Source organism: Macrotis lagotis, chromosome X (genome assembly GCF_037893015.1).
Source record: "Macrotis lagotis isolate mMagLag1 chromosome X, bilby.v1.9.chrom.fasta, whole genome shotgun sequence".
In the NCBI taxonomy this organism is placed as follows: domain Eukaryota; kingdom Metazoa; phylum Chordata; class Mammalia; order Peramelemorphia; family Peramelidae; genus Macrotis; species Macrotis lagotis.
In genome coordinates, this window is record NC_133666.1 from 489477174 (window position 1) to 489489832 (window position 12659).

Consider the following 12659-nt stretch of genomic DNA (forward strand, 5'->3'; position numbering starts at 1 on the left):
TTCCTAGATCTGTTTTCCATATCAGTTGTTTTTATTTTTTTAATGAGATATTTCACATTTTCTTCTAGCTTTTCATTCTTTTGGTGCTGAATTATTGTGTGTTCATTTCTTGCAAAGTCATCAGCTTCCTTTAGCTCCATTCGGTATCTAAAGGATTTGTTTTCCTCAGAGAGATTTCTTATCTCCTATTCCATCTGGCCAATTCTGCTTTTTAAAGCATTCTTCTCCTCAATAACTTTTTGACCTGTTTTATCCATTTGAACTAAACTTGTTTTTAATATGTTATTTTCTTCGGTATTTTGTTTGAATATCCTTGACTACACTCCTCACTTTGTTTTCATGTTTTCCTCAATCTCTGTCATTTCACTTCCCAAGTTTTCTACCTCCCTTCCTTGATTTTCAAAGTTTATTAATTCTGTCACAGCCTGAGCCCAACTTCTATATTTGTTGGAGTTTTTTAGATGCAGAAACTTGGACTTTCTCTTCTTCATGTAGTGTATTTTGGTCCTCTATGAGATGAAATTAATTGTCTATGGTCAGGTTCCTTTTTTTCTTGTTTACCCATTTCCCCAGCCTGTGACTGGTTTTGGTGTGCTTCCTATGCTTTTGCGTATTATTGATACATCCCCATAAGGACATCAGCATATGAGTTTCTGACTGCTCTTCTGGTCTGTTGAATGACAACAAGCTTACTCCTCTGGGGTCCTAGACTGTGACCAGGGTCTGATTGTGTTCAAAATCACAGAGTTCTGTCCAAGAGACAAAGAAAAGACCTAGGCAGGCTCCTTATACTCCCTTTTCTTCCCTAGCCTGAACAATCAGGAATCAACTGCAAGGCATCTCCCTGTTGAGCTGCTTTACAGACCTGCTTCCTTTTCCTGGCATCTGTGATGCACTGAGGGCCATGGCTGTGCTGAGGAATGCCACACTGGCCTGGGCTTTGTGCTTACTCTGGCAGTGGTTTCCCTGCTGATCTTCCAAAATACTGACTCTATAATATTGCATTTACATGCTAATTTAAAAGTGAAAGATTATAGTACATTGGATTTTGAATTAAAAGGACCAATTTCATATCATCTCAGATATTTATTAGTTATGTGTCTCAGGCATGGAACTAAATCCCCCTAAGACTCAATTTCTTTATCTGTAAATTAAGAGGGTTGACCTGAACCATTTAGATAATTTTTCTGTTCTAAATCTCTAATTTCATCGAATTCCAATGGTGTTTACAAAGTCAAGTGGTATTCTTTCTTCCATGTTGAAGGAGACCACAATATTAGGGAGGTGATGCCATTACAAGCATATCAATTGGATTTTAGTGAGGGGTGCTGTGCTTTCAGCATTCTCATTTTCTCCTCCAGAGTCATGTGGATCCAGTTTCCATATATGAATCAGGAAGACTGAAGCTGACATTGAATGCAAGGCAATGACTTAACCAAGATCATACAGTAAGTTGCAAGTTCTGAGACTGGATTTAAACTTCTGTCCTCCTGACTCCAAGGCAAGTGCTCTAGCTACTGCACCACTAGCTGCCCTTGTTTACAAAGCACTTTTCAACCTACAACCTTGTGAGCAATGCAATATAAGCATTTCCCCATTTTGAACCATCAGTTCCAAAAGATAAAAAATATGATCAGTAACATAGTTAATAGATATTAGAAACAACACTTGGACTGAATTTTTTCCCCTTATATCCAACACTCAAAATCACAAGATAAATTGGATTCTGTACTCAAAATAAGACAGTACCTTTATATGCATTTTCTTTCATGGGAAATTTGCCAATAAAATAAATTGATATACCTGAAAAAAAGAGAGAGAAGGGGAATAAAACCAAAGGGTGGACTATATTAATTACAAAATGATCTCCCCAAAGATATGATGAAAGCTCAAATACTTAAATTTGGACCTTATAAAGGCTAAATTATTTGATAAAGAAAAATTTCCTATACTTGCCCTATTAAATAATCAAATATCCACTCTCCCCCAATCTTTATTTGCTATAATGAAGAGAAGGGGGAAGAGAATCTCTAAGGAGGGCAAGAGACATTTCCTTTCAAATAGCAGAATAAAATTGCCAATTGTGTTGGCTAAACTGAAACCTTAGATGAATTTTCACTAAAAATATCCCTTTGAATTCCAGATGGCTAAATTGGCAAGCATCCCTGCATCATAACTTATGACAAAATTAACTGTTCCAGGCATAAAACACTGATGCAATGACCCAGGCAACATCAACTAAATGCTCAAATCTTAGAATTCACTAAGATTTGGCTGTCCAGATTTAAATGGGCTTTCCCTCTTTAAATTTTGACAGTCTATAATTTGAAGCCATTAGGTTCCTCTATGCATGATCACATACTGTTTGTAAGACACCAAATTGTATTACAGCAACATGACCCTCCCACTCACATTCGTACAGCAAATGTACTGAACTAGAATGATTTGAATTTTACAAAACACTTAAAGGATAGTCAGTCCATGTCATGCTGAAATAATATTATGAAAACCTTTCTTTTCAAAACAAAAGTGATATTCATTTATATAAAAGTCCAATAAAATATACAAAGAATATTTGCATGTTTTTCAAATGTACCTCTTCAATATTTGCATTGTGAGATTATCAAGTCTTGAAATTATTTTACTGCTAATATATATATATATATATATATATATATATATACTCTTAAAAAGACACATATGAGATGCATGGTTCAAGGTATGAAACCTGCTAGGTAAAAAGAAAATATGTTTTTATTATCAATATAATATTATACATATGCAAATATATGTGTTTGTATATATATATATATATATATGTACATATAAATACATACAGATTTTTGTACATTTGCTATTCTTGACTTCTTTGAAATATCCAAATTACTACTGTAATAATATAAAATGTTTTTCCTATAATTTATTTTAGTTTCACAGATTGTCAAAATTTTATTTTAATTTCATTCAAATACCTTTCTCTAAGAAAAAACTAGAAACCCAATGCAGGATAACACAATATAATCTTTGAGTTGAATTTTTTTTATATCTAGAATTTCATGGTTCACATTCTTCTCATGATTACCAAATTCCTCAAACTCCATTACATTTCTAAAACAGATGATGCCATTTCTCATTTTAGTCAACCCTCTTTACTGCTCTGCCACCTTTTTTCATGATTTTGGCTTTTATCAAAGGGGTTCTTGCTTCCTCTAGAGGCTAACATAAGTGTGATAGGAGACTAATGTCTCCATCAAGAGGAATATTTGAGGAAGGTGTGTATTTGAATGAGTCTTGTTGGAACTGTTCAAGACATTTTTGGAACATATTTCTTTGAATTTACTTTAAAGTTTGTTGTACATTCTTTATAGTGTTTCTTAATGCATTTTTGTATCTTCAAAATCTTGAAAGTCTAGTGAAATCTATAGAATCCTCAGAAAGATTTTTCTAAATGCACACATTAAACACAGGTTAAAAAGGAAACCAAGTAAATTGATATTAAGATAAAATTAATATTTTTAATCTAAATACACATATACTCTGGAATCTATCCATGAATCCCTTAGAAGTCTGTGGATTCCTTATCTATAACTGCTACTAAATGTTATCTTTGAAGTTATCAAATCTTTAAACAATGAGAATGGATTCCTTTTTTTTTCCCCTCAATACTCAAAAAAAGCCTTTCTTAGTCCAAACTGCAAAATTCAGTTGATTTGTATGCTGGTTAATACAATCTGAAACTAAAAAAAGTGAACAGTTACTGAAGGAATGAAAACCATTTGTTTTCTAACATACTTCATAACACAACAGTACAAGAATCTAGTGAGGTATGGCAAAATTTTTCTGAGCTTCTAAGCACTATTTTATTGACAGTTTATAGTATTCCAAATCAATAATTTTGAAAGATAACCTTTTTTGCATATGCAAGGTTTCATATGGTCAACTTTAATGATTTCTGATGATTTGATGGTCACAATACTTGTAGCACTGGAATTTTGTTTCATTTTATATTATTTTATGCCCCCCTTTCTATCTTTTTGCCCTCATTCATGAAGCACTCAACTGACCCTAATGTCTCCAAGGTTACCAATAATTTATTTGCCAGAAAGATTTTGTATATTCGTTATTTTTGATTTTGCAATATTTGACAAAACTAAATATTTTTACCACTCTTGACCTCTCCCTCCTCCTCCCTGGGTACCCTTGGAAGTGCTCTTTTTGTGTTTCACTTCAACCTGTTCAAATGTTGCTCAATTTTCCTTGTTGTATTACCTTTCATGTTTTAATCTGGAGATGTGGATGTATCTCAAGGCTCTTATCTGTGCTATATTCACTGGTCTAAATATTTTCTCTTCTGGTGTCCTCATCCCATTAACTTTATCACGATTTATGTGCAGATGTTTCTCAGAGTTTAAATGTTCATCACTAATCTCTTTTCTAAAGACACTTCCTTGCTCTTGACTATTTTAAATTGTATATCCAATTACTATCTCAAAAATCAAATGACTAAAATAAAATTAACCTGATTTCCTATAAAACCATTAGTTTTCAAAATTTAAAGAAAAAAATGTTGAAACTTTATAATCTTACAGATTCACAAATGAAGAATGATCCTCAAATCTCCCTTCTCTATGAATAACCCTTGGGAACCAGTGACTCATCAGCTACAGAAATCACTTCCAAAATTCTCAGTCTATTCATGGTGAACATTAAACAAATGGTCAAGTGGAGATTACAGAGATTTCTCAGCTAGCACTGAGGCAAGATTCTATTGTTTTGCCCATAATCAGATCCAGGTCACAGTCCTTGGTCACAAAACAAGGGAGAAAAGGAGTATTGGTACATCAGAGTCTGTGACCACAAGGAAACTGGGCTCCTCCTTATAGTTCCAGGGAAGAAAAGATGGCTTTGCATCAGTCTTAGAGCAGACACAGGCTAGTAAAGTAGTAAACATACTTCTCCTTAGATCATACCACCTTGGAAGAACAAAAACCTTGCAATACCCCAAAATTATATCTGAAAACAGCTAGACAAAATGCAAGATGCATGGCATGATGTGCTTTCCACCCTGGAAACATAGCATCCCTTTAACAAAGAGTTAAAACGAAGTCATAGTCTAGGAAAATGAAAAAACAGCAGAAAAATATGTGACCATATGTCAGACATGGTGACATGGAACACATGCAAAGATAACAATGTGAAAAATTCTGCATTCAAAGCCTCTAAGAAGCATTCATCTCAGGTCATGGGAGAGTTCAAAAAGGATTTTGAGAGTCTCATACACTTGACATTTATTAGCTATGTGATTCTGGATATCCACAACCCTGATTATTTCACACACAAAAAATCAAGTAAGAGAAGTAGAGGAAAATTGGGAAGAGAAATGACAGTGGCACAAGAAAATTATGAAAAATGAGTCAATAACTTGATAAAGGAGAAAGAGGAAATATTTTGAAGAAAATAAAATCTTAAAATTCAGAAAAGAAAAAATGGTAAAAGAAGTTAAATAAAATAAAGGAGAAGAAGAAGAATGTCTAAAAAATAAGAATTGACCAAATGGAAAAGAGGCATAAAAATTCAGTGAAGAAAAAATTCCTTAAAAAATAGAATTCACCCAATGGAAAAGGAGCTGTGAAATTTCATTGAAGAAAGTAATACCCTAAAATATTAGACTTGGGTAGATTGAAACAAATGATTTTATGATAAACCTAGAAACAATAAACCAAAATAAAAAGATAAATAGTAGACTGTGAAATATTTCATTTGAAAAAGCAATTGATCTAGAAAATAGAATCAGGAGTGATAATTTCAAAATTATTTGACTTCTTGAAAGTCATGATATAAAAAAATAAGGATATGATATCATCTTTCAAGAAATTATCAAGAAAAACTTCCCTGATATTATTGATCCATAGAGTAAAATAGAAATTGAAAATAAATTCCCTATTTACCTCCTGAAAGGGACCCTAAAAATTCCTAATAATACTATATCCAAATTCTAGAACTCCCAGGTAAAGGTGAAAATATTGCATAGTGAGAAAGAAATAATTCAGGGTTTGTATAGATAAAATCAGATCATACAAGATGTAACAGCTTCCTCATTAATGGATTATAGGGTTTAGAATACTGTAGCCTTGAAGGCAAAAGATCTTGAATTACAATCAAGAAGCAACTATGTGGGAAAATTGAGAGTAATCTTTCAGGCAAAAGATAATTAAATCTTTCCATCTTTCCTGGAAAATTATAGAACTGATCAAAATAATTTGATCTTTTACTGAGTGAGGCTCAGGAGAAAAATAAAAAGGTAAACGAGAAAGGGAAATCATAAGGGCCTTAATGATGCTGAATTGTTTATATTCCAACATGGGAAGATGATACTGGTAACTCAAAAGAACTTTCTCATTATTAGGGCAGTTAGAAGCAGTATATATAGAAAGAGGGCACAAGTGTAAGTTGCATATGAAGGAATGACATAAAAATAAAACTAAAATGTGAGAGAAGAAAATACCAGAAGACATGAAAAGGGGAAATACAATGGTGTAAATTATCTAACATAAAATATACCTAAAAGAGTTTAACATTGGAATGGAAGAGGGAGGAGGTAAGGAGAACTGGTTGAACCTTACTCTTATCAGAATAAGTTCAATGAGGGAATAAGGCAGGTTGAATTAAGTATATAAATTTATCCTACTCTTAGGAAAGTATGAGAAGAAGAGGATAAGAGACAGAGAGGGCAAATTGGGAGAGGGGATAAAACACAGTTTGAGAAAGGATAAAATTTGAAATTATAGAATAAATGGAAGGTGGAGAAAAAGGATGGAGGGGAATACAATTATCAATATAAGTGGAAAAAAAAGAAGTTTGAGGCAAGTGTCTCTGATAAAGCCTTCATTTCTCAAACATAGAGAACTGCAGTACATTTATAAAATAAATAAATAAGAATCATTCCTCAAGTGATAAATGAACAGAAGATATGAACAATTTTCAGATGAGTTTATTAATGCTATCTAATGATGATGATGTTTTTTTCTTCATTCTCAAAGAAGACCATGACATGTGGGTGATAATGCCAATCCAAGCACATGAATTGGATTCGTATGAAGGAATACTGTTCTAAGTCATCAGTCTCACTTTCTCCTCCAGAACTATCTGAGTCCAGTGGCCAGATATGAATATGGGATGACTGGAAATGTACTTGGATGTGAGACAGTCATTGTTAAGTGACTTACCCCATGTCAGACAGCTAGTAAGTGTCACATGTCTGTGATTGGATTCCAACTCCTGCCATCCTGACTCCAAGAACAATGCTCTACCCACTATGGCACCAAGCTGTCCCTCAATGCTATCTATAGCAAAATTTAAAATATTCTAACTCACAATCTATTAGAGAAATGCAAATTAACTTAGTTCTGAAGTTCTGTGCTATATTATTAGACTGACAAATATGACAGAAAAGGAAAATGAAAAAGGTTGGGATACTGTAAGGAAAATGAGAAATTAATGTACTATAGAGTTGTGAAGTGATTCAAATATTCGGTAGAAGAATATGGAACAGTGCCCAAGGAAAATAAAACCATGCATATCCATAAGCAAGTAATGCCACTCCTAGATCTGTACTCCAAAACTGATAAGAAACAAACAGGAAAAGGGCCCATATTTAAGATTATTTATAGCAACTCTTCTGGTAGCAAGGAAAAGGAAATTAAGGGGATGCCGATCAATTGAAGAATGAACTGTTGTGTGTGATTATGATGTAATATAATTCTAATTTAAGAATGATGAGCAGGATGCTCTCAGAAAATCCTGAAAAGGGTTAAAAGAGCAGGTGAAATGTGAAATGTAATTTACAAAATAGTAACAGCTTTATAGCATTATCAATTTAAAGGAATCATCTTTCATTTAGCAAGATTCAAGACAACTCTGAGGAACTCATGATGAATAATATATCTATCTCCAGAGGAAAAATGGAAGGTTTGTGAATACAGATTGAAAGAATCCTTTTTTGTTCCATTATATTTACTTGTGGTTCATTTTTTGGGGAGAGACCATGTTTTTTTACAACATGACTGCATTGGAAATGTTTTGCGTGACTACAAATTTATAAATTATATTGAATTGCTTGCTTTTTATGCAAGGTGTGTGGTAAAACAGAAGGAAGGTACAATATTTGTAACTGAAAATTTTAAAATTGAATGTTAAAAATTGTTATTAAATGTAATGGGAAAAATAAAATATTAAAATTAAAAAATAATGATCTAACAAGAAAAAAAATTTCCCTTCCTCTCATATTAACATAGTACAGTGTAAAGAATACAAAATTTGGATTAAGTGAAACTTATTAGAGAACCTGCCTCTATCAAGTAATATTTCTGTGATATTGAGCAAGTCATTTAGCCTCTGTACTTTAGTTCTAATTTTATAAAATGGTGAGATTATACTATATTATGAATTCAAATTTTACCTCAGATGGTTACCATCTGTGCACCTTAATCTGTTTGCCACAGTTTCCTCATTTGAGAAAATGTAGATAATAATAGCACCAGTATTTCATGGTTAATGTGAGTATTGAATGGAATATTCCCAATAAAACTAATTCAAGGTTAATATTCCTAGGGAAATCCTCTCAGGGTTAAGAATTATTAAAGCAAGAACAAACTATTATTCTTAAACTATTTCTAGAAGGAAAACTCTTGTGTTCCAAACAGGTGGCTCACTCTCCTAACTTCTGATAAGACTACTTTTACTGACCAGTAGAAGGATAGTAGACTTTTTCCCATGAGAAAAAACCTTGCCTTCCAAAGAAGCTTTTAAGCCTCCTCTTGTTTGATGATAAGTACTGACTGGGAGGATAGTAGACTATTCTAGACCTTGCATTCCCAGACAATTTACATTAGTTCAATAAGATAGTTATGTTACTGAGGTTATTTTCATCATATGGATGGTGAGGTAATATTTTATGAAAACTTTTCATTCTTTTCTTTGTTGCTGGGGTAAATTTTCACAAGGAGCCTGTCACTCTGAAGACTACCCAATGTGTAGATATGGAGGAGGGGCAATAACATTGAGCTATATAATCTTGCTTGACTGTCAATTGGGACGGTTCATTGATCTTCATTGTCATTTTAAGATGTGAAGTGTGCCTTTTTCTTGAGAAAAGGCAAAATAAACATTTTTTGCTCAGTCTCTCTATATTTTTAAGTGGATTTTTATCCCATACAGTTTGATACATTGGCCAGGAAATCATTCCTCCTTAAGACTCTCCTGGTCAAGGATACAGTCACCAGACTGATAATTTCAGCAGCTTATGATATAGTGCCCAGACAGATCTCTTGAAGAGTGGAAAAAAAACCCAGAGGAGATAATTAATTTTTTTTGAGCAAAGGTGAAACCCTCCAGAGGCGGCAATCTCAAGAAATAGGGAGAGGAAAAGCCCCTCTCTCCCCACCAGAAATTGAATCAAGAGGCCATTTGGGTAACACAAGTTTGTGTAGACAAACCCAGACAAGTAAGATCTATGAAAGATCAGTGAGGTCCTAGGTGGGCCCCCTTTCCCCTTAAACCCTAAAACAGCTAAAAGTCTGTATAGTGGAGAAAGGAGAGGCATTCTGTCATGTGTGCAAAGACAACATGGGGCAAGTTCAGCACAGGTCAGATTCAAGTTAGGGGGCAAGAATATGAAAAGGATGGGGAGAGCAAAACTAAGTGACATGGAGCCATCATTCCATGGGATGCCGGGTGATAGTCCTTTAGGGACTAGACTTGGTTTTAGGGACTGAATCCCAAAGTACCAAGGACAGGATAAAAAAGAATGATTAAATTTTGTTGCCTAAGTTGGACTGGGGCCCTTCTCCAAGAAAGCAACTTCTGGCCAAGGTTCTATTCCTCTAATGATTTGAGGTACCAAAAATTATAAATATATGTGAATTCAAAAACTCCTCATATTGAGCAAGAAGTGATCTATGCAACCCTATGGCAGCATAAGGAGGGTCAATTTGTCGTAAAAGTTGAAAGTGAGGAGGAGGAGGAAGAAGAGGAGGAGGAGGAGAAGTCCAAGCAATTGGAAACTTTGCTGCTGCCAACCCCTCCTTACATTCCTCTGCTGGTACCCTCCCTGGTTGAGGACTCACAAACCCCTCACAACCCTCCCTCAGCACCTCCTGAAAAATCCGTGGGGGGAGCGGATGGCGGAGCTTTGATTGATTTAGTGGCATTCACCACAATTTCCTTACAAGCATTTCGTAGGGGAAAATTGGAACAGCTTCTGAAGATTGGGGAATTGTTTTTTCTCTTTCTGTGGCACAGGAGTTAACTGCAAACTCTAAGAATCATTTTTTAATTACTTTAAGGCAATGGGATTAAATGACTTGCCTAAGGTCACACAGCTAGGCTGAGGCCAGATTTGAACTCAGGAACTCCTGACTCCAGGGCCAGTGCTCTATCCACTGTACCGCCTAGCTACCCCCTCTAGGAATCTTATTTAAATCTTCTCTGCTGGTCTGTCAGACCCCATTTCTCCCTCCCTCCCCGCTCCTTTCAGGTAGTTCGCCTGCTTCTCTTTAGACCTTGAAGTTGAGAGAGAGAGAGAGAGAGAGAGAGAGAGAGAGAGAGAGAGAGAGAGGAGAGGAGAGGAGAGGAGAGGAGAGGAGAGGAGAGGAGAATGAGAATGAGAATTGTTTTATTGAGACTTGGTAATATATGTATTATAAGGGACCTTATTTAAAGTAAAAGCAACAAGAAATATTTTGCACCTGCCTCCTTATGAGATAAGTTATGTGGTTTATTCTATCTACAGCGAGAGGCAGGGGATATTATAATTGGGTTGTGGTGTTTTTGAGTGGTTGTTTGACATTCCAAATGGTATACCAATTAAAATTAAGAATTGTTAAATACCAAAACCTCTGAATGGAAAATGTATTGTGAAAAGTGGAATTATGTCTATGGTTAATATAGCTGTATAACCTATATGACTAGTTCAGAACAGTATGAATTAAAGTCAAAAAGAATTAATGAAAAAAGAATCTAGGGATAGTATATTAAGGGAAAATGTAAATTTTATAGTCTGAATAATAAGTTTTGAAAGAACTGGGAAGAGACAGTTGGGGATTTTGAACCGTTTGCTAAGTATGGAAATAGGTTAAGCATGTAGACAGAAGGTTTGAACAGGTTTGACATTGTATAAGTAAAAGAATTGATTTAGGGATTTAGGGAGTTTTGGGAGGTATAAAGCCCAAAGTTCCAATGGAGATATGTGTTTAAATGAGGTTGAGGTAATCTGAAAATTGCATTAAATTGCCACTTTTGCAATACCTGGCAGTGAATTGATTAGAAAAGTGATAAACCAAATAAAATGAAAAGCTTGATATGAAAGCAATTGCTAGGTAAATGCTAATTTCTTGTTTATTTTATTATTCATTCTTTAATAGGCTAATCTTTTGTATGAAGTAATCTGAAGATGCATGAAAACTCAATTAAGGAGTCTGTAAAAAATGTTGGTTTTTTTTTTTGGTTCTAATGTGTTTTGCCTCCTCTAGACTCATAGGAGGAAAATGAATGAATGGAAATGCTATAATAGATAGGGAGAGAATGGCTTGGGGGAGGCTGGGAGTCTGCCAAAAACTATTGTCAAGGCAGACTTGTGAGTTATGTGCTCTTAATCAAGCTTTAGAATTACAAACCAAGGGGAAGGTAATATTTACACTGATTCAAAATATGCTTGGGGTATAGTTAATCTTTTCTGGAAAAATCTGGGCTGAACAAGGATTGTTAAGCAGAAAAGGTAAAGAGTTGGGACATACTACCTTGATACCTCAAATTGTGGGGACTCTCCAATTCCCAGAACATAAAATGTTCTAATCTTAAGAAATATTGATGAGTGAAGGTAGAAAAGTCCTTATCAGTTGGAGATTTGAGAAGTTAGAATTGCACTGATAAAAATAAAGAGAATTTTCAAACTCTTTAGGCTTTGAAAAGAAAATGATTTAAGATTATTTTGAATAAGACTTTTGGAATTTTAGAAAAGTATAAAGAAAATTTTGTAATTATGAAAAGGGGTTTTTAGCAACAACTAGTCTTAAGAATTCTGTATTGCAAAATTCTAGGGAGCAAACAAAGGGAATGTACATGAAACTGAAATATATAATGAAAAAATTGGTGAACTATATATGAAAATATTCTAACAACATTTTTTTGAGAATTTAAAGTTGCATTACAATAATAAACAATGAATGAATTGAGGTTTAATCTATCACATTTGTAAAGATTTGTTATGAGGAAATTGAAGAATACCTTATCAAATGATTATATTTCTCAAAGATTTTTTGGCCCTGTTTGTGAAAGACTTTGTTTATTCACCTCATGTTATAGAAAGGAAATATTTATATGTAAGATCAATGTATCTTGTGTAATACCTGGTATTTAGGAAGAAAAAAGTATGTATATGTAAATGTACCACTGGGCTGTATAAAAATAGTACATTTGGTAGAAATTATCATATGTAATAGACTAAATTCATGAAGAATCATATTTTCATTGTTTTGAAAATTTTATATTTGGAATAAGAAGTAAATAGAGATTTGTGTGTCAAGATATATCAATTTTAATGTTAACCTTAAAAGAATCTGTTGTTTTGTTTTGCTTTAGGAGAATAAGATATCAACATGAAA